Raw genomic sequence first — 10026 nt, 5'->3', positions numbered from 1 at the left:
ATTTTATTTCCTGCAGATGGTCTCTGCCCTGCCCTTTCTCTTCCTTGAACAGAAGAATGGTTGAATTTCCTTTTGGAATGAGCTTTACACCTCTTGCCTCATTAGAGGTTTTACATGTACGGCAAGTATTTTGACCAGAGGCAAGCATGTTTGGCTTCTAACTGCATGTATGGGGAAAAGATCACAGCGGTAGACATAAGCCTCACCATGAACCGCACCACTCAGTGAAGCAGTGAAGCCTTGGATCTCTTACCAGCCTGTCCCTCACTGTCTTCACATGGCACAACTTTCTTCCTTCTTGCTGCAAAAATAAAGATGTATTGTATAACTCTTAGGTCAATTTACTCACTCAATCTGGAGGGTAGATAACTCACTGAATGAGTGAGCTATGCTGTTCCCAGCCTATAAAACTAATCCAAGGTCTCACCTTGTGCTTATGAGGCTTTGTGACCTGGTGCTTTCTTGTCTCTCTGCCATGCTTACAGCCCTACAAATCTCACACACCTCCCCAACACCTGGTGGACAGACACTCAATACCTGAGGGTTGAAGAGGTGGCTTCCCCTGGGCAGCATTGGCCTTCTCCTGGATTCAGCAAGGTATGGATTCTTGCTGTCTGTGGTGACCTGGCATGCTTACACAGGATGCTCTTCTTTCTTTCTGAAAGTAATAATAGATATAGTTATATAATTTTGGTGCTTCTTTTTCTTAAAGAATTTTGGTGCTTATTTTTCTTAAAGAATGGGACTCCAACAAAATAATATGTATATTATATGTTAATATTAATTGACTCCAAAGAGGTGAACAAAACTAAATTAATTACCTGCTACTCTGCCTTTTTGTCTGTGACCTTCTACTTTGCCACCATCTTATTCTACAACCTCAGAGTCACACACACACACACACACACACATACACACTCACCAAAACACCTCACAATTCAATTCACTTTCATAAAATGATTTTATTGACTTGCTAAGTTTCTTCTGAGCATCTACCCTCAGTATGTTTTCAGTCCTCAACTTTTCAGGAAAAAAAAAACATGTTCTATTACATTTTCATCATTTTTGGTCCCAACCAGGTTCTGAGGTTCACTAAACACAAGACCCTTGTCTCCACTCACACTGAGTGTGCAAGTACACCCACAGTACATTCAGCAATGTCCCCTGGGAAACATTTGAGAACTGGTGCTGGGAACTGTTGGATAATAGATCTCAAGGATTTCAAATCTTGGCAAGGTCTCCAGCAAACATATTTGAAGCAGAAAAAGGTTTAAAAGAAGAGGTATGAGCATTTGGTGCCCCCAGCACAACCATTCTAATGATGACTCTTGGTACGTTAAGTCCATGCTGAGTGAGACTTTCTGTTGGTGGGTGTAGGGATGACACAGTGGAACGTGGCAGGCCAGCACTGACAGCATGGCTGATACATGGTCTTCCTTCAAAAATATGGTAAACACAAGTCACATCATAGTAGCTTCGTTCTCCTGGGTTTGCCTTGCTATCAAATTCAGGGCACAATCCAAAATTATCCAGGCAAAAAAATTATCAGGGCATATTGTCTCTGGGTTCCCATAATTTTCCACATCTCTCCAATCTCCCATTTTCATTATGACTTTCTAATCATGTTCTCCATCTCCCCACTTTTCTTTTCTTTTTTTTTCCCTTGCCTATCCACTTTTTCAAAAAGCAGTTACAGAGCACAGTCTCCTCTTGCCAACACACACCGGAAAAATTCAATATTTGAAAGCCCTTCATTCATGCCTTGAGTCCAAAGAGTATCAAACAAGTTGTCAGGGGTCATCCCTCTGTAAATGCAGCTGCCAGGAGAGCACCTATGCCTGGTAACCATCTCCCTAGCAACAGAGTTCCTGAGGGCCATGGGCGTTCCTGCAAAGGCACTGAGTTTTTGTTTCCAAAGCATGTGTGCTTCTTCTACTTTGATTAATCAACATCACCTCATTTGGTGTGTGTCTAAGTGAAATAATAGATTACTGCTCAGCTACAGTTGAATGACAAAGGGATTTCATGAATCTTAAGAAGAAAAGACCAAGAAAAGAAAAACTCTACTGTGGGTTTTGATGAAAGGGAAAATTAAAAATTCATCATAGGCTCTTATAAGCAACTATATTTAGGAAAACAATCTTTTGAGTTGTAAATAATTTCCCTCTGTATTGGAGAAATTTAGGGATAGTCCACTTTTCCCAGCCTTTTTTTTTTCCCTAAATAGAGTATGGGAAACTCTATAGATACACTATGCTTAATTTTCAAAAGTAACACTTAACAGTGTTCAAAGCCATCTCCCAGTGATTCTTAGAACTCTGAATTTTGAGGCTGGGGACTCTGAAAACTATTTTTCACCCTGCCTTTTATTTTCTGGCAGTAAAAGTTAAAGTGTGTTTTGAAAGATACATTTCTTAGCTAAGGATCTTCTTAATCTCCCCCGTGAAATCCTTTTCTCTGCTTTAGAAAGTTCTGATGATTGTATAACACAAGGAATTTGTCTGTGTCCTCTATTTGTCCCAGGTTGGCATTGGCGTTCTTGACTTGTTCTGATACCTTTGAGGTCCTCCTTGACTCTTGAACATACTTCAAACAAAGATACTACATTAAAATGGATCATCTATTAGTTTCTTCAGGAAATTCTCCTCTAAATCTGTAAACATTTTTGAAAATGTAGATAGGAAAGTAGAATCCAGTTCTGTTTTGAATTCAGCTCTAGATAGTTAAATGGTAATGTGTGATTTAATTCATTGATTGCCTGGCGAAGAAAGACATACCAAGGGACTACATGCTTGACCTGGGAGGTTATTAACATGTATTGAAAATATATTTGATTTTGTCTTACACAATTACTCAATTTAAGGATGACTCACAGAATGAAGTGACACTGAACTTTCTTCTCAGTTTAAGAACGATTACTAAATTGAGGAGCCATCTAATCACAAGCAGGTCTTAACGGAGTCGTAAAAGTCACCACTGGGTGGCAGAACAGCACAACATGAAAAAGGAATTGCCTCCAGGGGGCTGACTCCTAGGCTCTGTTAATGGCTTCATTTTCCACTTAGAAGCAAGAAAATGCTGTGGAAACTTTTTTATTCCCCCCTCTTGGAGTGAACAGGAAAGGAAAGGACTGGGGGAAACCCAGAGTCCCCTGTCCACCATGTGCTGTCCGCTTCCCCATGTCCACATCTGGGCGTTATAAATCATGCATTGTTGGAGCCCAGCATTTTCTGGTCTTAGCGACAGCCCCATTGTAAACAAAGAAGGAGCCAGCATGTTCTGCTTAGCTTAAAAGCAACTAAAATTACAAGTGAAGGGAGGAAAACGTCAGTGGAGTTTTCCTGGATAGCCAGCATGGACTAAGCAACTGCAGAGTTAAGAGGTTGCTGGTTGCAGCTGCCAGTTAGTCCTTACCCTGTCAGGGTTTTACCATAAAGGCCCCTTTCTGCTCACAGCCTCTCTCCCTGATACCTACACCTTCAACGTAATTAATGCTCTTTTATTATCCTTACATTTTAATCCATTTTAATAGTTGTTTGCTATTCCACAAAACCTCCCTAGAAAAGGTGAGACACAGCTGCCTTTCAAATGGAATCACTGCTCTAGGTGGGTGTTCAGGCTGCCAGGATCTGGCTCGGTGGACACCTCAATCTGTCCCCCTCCCACATTCCCTAGCTCACAGATCTCCATGCAAATTCCCGTTAGACCATTTGCACGAGGATCTGTCTAATCTCATTAGATTTCTCATTTTTAGCATAATATTGTCATGGTGCTGTGCACCAGTGCCCCAGATTAGTGGCTTGTCAGAACGGTGCCCCTCTAATGAGCTAATCCAAATAATGCTCAAATCCCAAATCAGATTTAAGATGATCCAGTCTGGGTAGAATTAGTGAGAGAGAATTGCTGGCCCAAAGAACAAGCTTTCATTTTCTTTGTTTTGCCTTAAAATAAAATAGGTGGAGAGCTGTCAAACTCCAGATTTTTTTTCCCTTTGCACAACATTAACCTCCATTACACAACTGGGAATAATAAACAGAAAAGAGTACATCTGTATGGGTTGGTATAAATTTACCTTAGAGGATTAGAAAAAAACATACACATACACATATGCACACTTAATATATTCAGCAGATCTATGTCCTTCACAGCTTCTAGTTTTCCTGTGAGCTTGGCCTTAAGACCTTGCAGATTTTCAATGTGATGTGTTTTAGTGGTGACCCTAGGATGTAAGGTTAGGTATAAAAAAAATTAAAGCTTATTTGTATCATTATTTTCCCTCAGGGTAAAGCTGGCCTCCAGAAATCCCAAAATGTATAATAGCAAAGTTAAGGTCAGGACCTTAAACAAAGGAACTAGGAAAACAGAATGCAATCAGAATCATTTTGGTTTCAGGTGTTCTATAAAATATAGCTTTGGCTTAAAAATTGGTGCTTAAGCTAGTTTCTTATTTTAGGCCTTTTCTAGTTTTTGTGAAAATGATAGAAATTATTGATGCTGGAAGAAAGTAGTTTTTAAGCTAATCAACTGGTGAACTGCCAAAGGGCAGCAGAGTGGCCACCTTCTGTTCTCCTCCATAGACCACATCTGTGCACAGGCCAGCACAGCCCCCGTTCCCAAAGCTTTGGCCACATAGCTGCAAGAAGCCCAAAGAGCAAGACTTGACTTTCTGAGTCAAGCGTAGCACAGCAGGGCAAGATGCCACTGTGTTTTGGAGCAATCTGAGCCCATTTGTTATGTAAATGACAGCATTGGAACAAAACTATGGATCTTTCTATACTTCAGCTGTTATGCTGTCCCTCTTCTCAGTGCGTCCTAATCAGTCTACAGCAGTCCATTTCCCAAGGTCTTCAGAAACGTTATTTTAATGAAGCCAAGGAAGTACTATCTATTTAATTATTTTTCCTCACATAGAGGAATACTTTAATTTGATATTTGGTGTGTACTTTCATAATGTGTAGGCTTTTTAGATTATAAACAACCAAAAAATAATGTCTTCTCAATTTATTATATCCCCAATTTTCACAGTTTCATTGCATATTTGGTATGCAGTTTTATAATCTGTAGACTTTTCAGATTATAAACTATGAAAAGAAAACTTGTTTGCAAGTTTGGTGTTTAATGGAATATTATTTTTAATGGAACAATTTTAACTTTAAGTTTTAATGGAATATTATTTTAATTTTAATATATACTATTCACTGACTTTGAACTTGATCACACAACTCCATCATGAACACTGGAGGGTCATTTGAAACTTGGGTTCCAACTAAATGTCTTTACATGGGAGATGGCACCTGAAACTCATGCTTCCATCATCCTACTCTATCATCACATTGTACAAAACATAAAATAATACTTATTCCTATAACTTAGCTGAGATGATAGCCACAATTTTTCTCTAGTTGAATGATTCGTTGTATCAGGTTATTATATTTATTTTCCTGTCTAATAACAGAAGAAATCATCAAGTGAAGTGAAACACTACCAAGAATTGTAGCTAAATGTTCAGAGCAATAGGTTTATTGATTATAATCTCAAACCAGGAGTAGCTCAAATCTCCATGCATGGAGACTGGGAAAACAAATTGTGGTATATTTAAGCAAGGAAGTACTACCCAGCAGGCAACAGGAACAGGTTGTTGAAAAGCACAACAACATAGAACATTTTGAAAGCACTGTACTGGTTGAAGCAGGCCAGACTCAAAAGCCATGCACTGCATGATTCCATTACCATCATAAATTCTAGAAAAGGCAAAACCCCAGGGACTGAAAGAAGCATCAGTGGTTGTCTTGGGCCAGGATTAGGGTGGAGCTGAGAACATGACCGGTTACAAAGGGGTAAGAAGAAACATTTTTAGGTAAACAGAAATGTTCTGAACATTATCATAATGCTCATTATGCAAAGGTGTACATTTCTCACAACTCATTGAATTACACACTTTAGATAGGTGCATTTTGTTGCACATAGATTGCATCTCAATTACAAATGTTTTAAAAATTCTATTTGGCTGGATACACATTTTATATTTTATAAAGTTGACATGAAAGTAAGCATAATAGGCATCACATTACTTCTTTTGCTATAGTTGAATCTGAAGAAAATCAAAATGACATACTATAATGCCAAAGGTAGCTGGCATGGATAATAATATTACCATATTTTGTCACATCCCCACCGCTTCTATAAGTGTTCTTACACAAACAGTGAGAGAGGAACTGGAACCCATTCATATGAATTTATTAGATGTCAGCTAGTCAACCAAGTTGCACTGGTGAACTACTCCTGAGGCAACCATCCTATACCATCCTGATCTTCTCCCCTAACCAGATCCCAACAACAGTACCCACATCCGCCTCCTTGGCTGCATCCAGAAACAGTGCAAATGGATGATCATTTTTCTTTGTGAATGATGACACAGGCCACCTCACCCCTCCCTGGAAGAAAGCACCCCTGCCAATCCTTTAAAACCCCCAGGAGAGAAATGAGAGGTCTGCTATTGCCTATCTGCCTCCCTGCTGACTCTAATTACCCAGTCAGAAATTTTACAATCCCTCCTTCCTGTCTGCCCCCAATTCTAACAACCGCTATGCAGCCAGTCTGCAGACTTCGGCTGGTTCTTTCTTTTGTGTGCCCACTGCCGCCGAGTGCATTGGGCTCCTAATGAGTTCTGACACTAATGGAACTGCTAGGCAGCATGATTATGGATTCTCCCTCTACACAGCACAGACCCGGCAGGAAATGACCCTAGATCTGCACCCTCCCGTCCCCTAAAGAATCTGTTGAAACCATCTTCAGCGGCCAGCTGGAGATCTCCCCCTCCCCTTTCCCTGTTCACTTTCCTCTTCTCTCCATCATCCTGCAGGTGGCTGAAAATAAGATTTTTATGGCCTGATGCATGGTGGGTTGGTTGACAAGGCTGGAGACTTTCTTTAATTCAGGGGGGCTGTGGAGCATGGAGGTGAGATTGGAAATGGGAACTGGGGCCCATAAAAACAAAGAGTTTTTCCCAACTTGCTTTTAAAAAGCAAGCCAAGGAGGAAAAGAACTAGGGAAGGTATGGTTGTTTTCTATTAGATGCTTAACAATGTGTGTAAGTGGAGGTGATTTAAGAAAAAAACAACATGTGCTTCTGTAATTTCCATGTTGTATGCAGTGCAGGTGTAAGAGACTAGAGCTAACTATTGAACTGTGAGCTAATTATAGTCAGAAACAGCTGTTGTCCTGTAATGAGGAGACAGCAGCCACAAGATGCTGTTCTGCTGGGAAGCCTGTTGCAGGGCATCTTGGTGACTGCTTATCTGTTACAAAATATTCCCCGACACACACTCAGTCACTGGCCTGTTCTCACATCCACTCCAGCAGGTGATAAGTAATTTTCACCTCCCTGTGTCTAGAGAGAGGAATATGTCCCCATTTTATTAACCTCTCTGCTCCTGTATTTCTATTTCTCAGTAGCGTTGAATTCCTCGCCCTCTCCAACTGTGTCACACCAAGAGGGGGCTCCTTTCTTCATCCCCCCTGATTTCTTTCAGCCACTACCATTTTTCCTCGTTTCCAGAGTGCTCAGATAGTCCCAAAGCTCTCAACTATTTATCATATGCTATAGATGCTTACTAAACCCTTCTTTTCCTGGCACTATGCTTTTCTAGTTTCTAGCTCTTCAGTGTCGTGGGATGAAGGACTATTGACACATAGAAAAAATCCACCTCTTGCTTAGACTCAGCCCAAGTAGACTGGAAGTGTTTGAGTAAAATATCACTTTTTAAAATGTTGATAAATGTGGTTTTCATATTGATGCAAGTATTTCAAACCCCCCAAAAACCTAAATACCTTGCCAGGTGGAGGGAGAGTTGACATCCAAATAAGCTGAGGAAGCAGGTGCTCCTCTCCATTCCTTAGAGCATAAATGCCCCCTTTTGACCAGATGAAGAGGGCAATTTATAGTGGCCATTTGTTTCCCACTGTGTATTAAGTATTATTTACTGTGCAACTGAATTAAAAACAAGGGCTCACTATAGCAACCATGCCGACAAGAGGCACCATTGACAGGCTGCCTTGGCGGCCCAGGGCCCAGGGGCCCATTAAGCACCTTTTTGAAAGCACTTGTTGGCAAACTGGTGGCATATGCGTCTTTCATGGTGTGTCCAAGGCGGGGCTTGTACAATAACCGGTTTCTCTGTCACCCATAGCACTGGTGGGAGAGAGAGGGGAGCACCAGCAACACTGTTTTTCTTTAGGTCGGGATTAGTTGAAATTTAATTGGAAATAAAACACAGAGCAGCTATAGTGGCTACTGAAAGGAAGAACAAAGGGTTCTTCATGGAGCCAGTGCACCGCATGGCCGCAAGGGAGGGAGGTGGCTGGGGCTCATCTGCTCAGCCAGAGTGGCACCCAGGCCTGGGTACCAGCTGCTTGGTCATTAACCATCCTGGATCACTGTGGTGGCCCCAGCATTCCTCACAGAACCAGGGAGATTTCTGCCACAGGACAGAACCAGTGTTTAATTTATAGTTTGTTACATTTGGTGCATGTGCCCCTTTAAGGTCAACATCTAATTTCTAACCTTTTCTGGATTTTCTCCTTACATTTTCTAAGATTCTATATGTGGGACTGCTCTTGGCCCCACATAGTATTCCAAAATCTTTTTTCTAGTCTTTATTTCCTTTTTAAAAATCTCTCTCTCTCTCTCTCTCTCTCTCTCTCTCTCTCTCTCTCTCTCTGAGTTTTGAAAACATATATATTAATTGCAAGCACACTTTAGGTGAAGATCAATAGGAATGAGGGCTGAATTCATATCCTCCTAGAGGCAAGAGGGCTTTGCCTAATCTAATTGGGCCTCTCAAAACTTCCTAATTAGTACAAATGGACACTTTTTGCCTTTTTAAATTCCCAAATAACAGCTTCTGAGTTCCTGCATGGACTCATCTAGTGCTAAGCCTCTTTGCGAAGGTGACATGAAACTAAGTGACTCTTACCGCCTACTTTTCTCCAAAGGTAACCTCTCACTAATATCAGGGCTTCCTGACTGTGGCTGGCAGTCAAAGCCTCTGGCATCTTGCAAAGTCCAAGAGCTTGTGACGCAAGCAACCAGTTCCTTTTGTCAATTTTGTTAGCTGTTTTATTTCACAGTGGCCATCTCAGGGCTGGCCAAATAGCTCAGCAGATTAAGGCACCTGCAAGCAGGTCCAGGGCTGGTCAAATAGCTCAGCAGATTAAAGCACCTGCAAGCAGGCTCAGGGGCCCAGGGTTCAGTCCTTGGGCGCACTGCCAGGGCGCACTGAGATCTCAATTGAGACTGGGCATGGTGGTGCGCCTGTAACCCCAGCTCTTAGGAGGCTGTGAACAGGTGGATCACTACAAGTCTGATCTAGTAGTGAGACCCTGAACACCCTGTAGACCCTTTCAAAAAAAGAAAAAAAAAAGTGGCCCTCTCCTAAGTAATTACTTTCTCATGAGTATATTGTGTTTGGCGGTTTAAATCCCTGCATTCTGATGTTTCTACTCACTGGCATTTTCATACTGTTCAGAGAGTACATGAGAGGCCAGCTTGTGTTTGCACATAGCAAATGTTAAATCAACATTCAACCTAAATGAAAAAATGATTCATTCATTTGTTCATTCACTGAATAAATGAATAGGAGGATTGGCCTGGACTAGAAAATTGAAATGTATTTTAACTGATTTGCATATTAAAGAAAGTACCTTAAAATATAACTTCTTCAAGTGCCAACTAATTCCTCCAGGCAGTTTTGTTTAAAAATGTCTTTGGTTCAAATTGTACTTTAAAATATTTAAGGTATTTCACTAAGTGAAAAAAAAACAGCATAGAAGAATATTCCTAATTTTGACAATCTTGCTTCTGGAGTGGACAACAGAATATTCTATACAGAATATAGTAAGTCCCTGATTTAGAACATTTGAGTTGTGAGCTTTCATAGCTATACAACGTGAGCCACTTTGTTGGCTTATGAGCGAATCTGATTTAAGAACAATTCTCCTGTAATGGAACTTATTTGGAGGTTAAGG

General features: G+C 40.8%; 1 long non-coding RNA gene across 1 annotated transcript in view; it reads right to left on the bottom strand.

The window, feature by feature from the left end:
* The window catches only part of LOC111815420, a 19668-nt gene extending 11783 nt beyond the window's left edge, over positions 1–7885 (bottom strand). Inside the window, exons 1-3 of the long non-coding RNA XR_002820108.1 lie at positions 7831–7885; positions 538–658; positions 207–301 (exon numbers count right to left, since the gene is read on the bottom strand). This is a non-coding gene — a long non-coding RNA (uncharacterized LOC111815420). The remainder of the gene's footprint in view (positions 1–206; positions 302–537; positions 659–7830) is intronic.
* Positions 7886–10026: the final 2141 nt, after the last annotated feature.

This window comes from Octodon degus, unplaced genomic scaffold (assembly GCF_000260255.1).
Source record: "Octodon degus isolate 3935 unplaced genomic scaffold, OctDeg1.0 scaffold00016, whole genome shotgun sequence".
Classification (NCBI taxonomy): domain Eukaryota; kingdom Metazoa; phylum Chordata; class Mammalia; order Rodentia; family Octodontidae; genus Octodon; species Octodon degus.
Note: the sequence above shows the minus strand (reverse complement) of the source record. Positions and strands in the feature narration are given on the sequence as shown.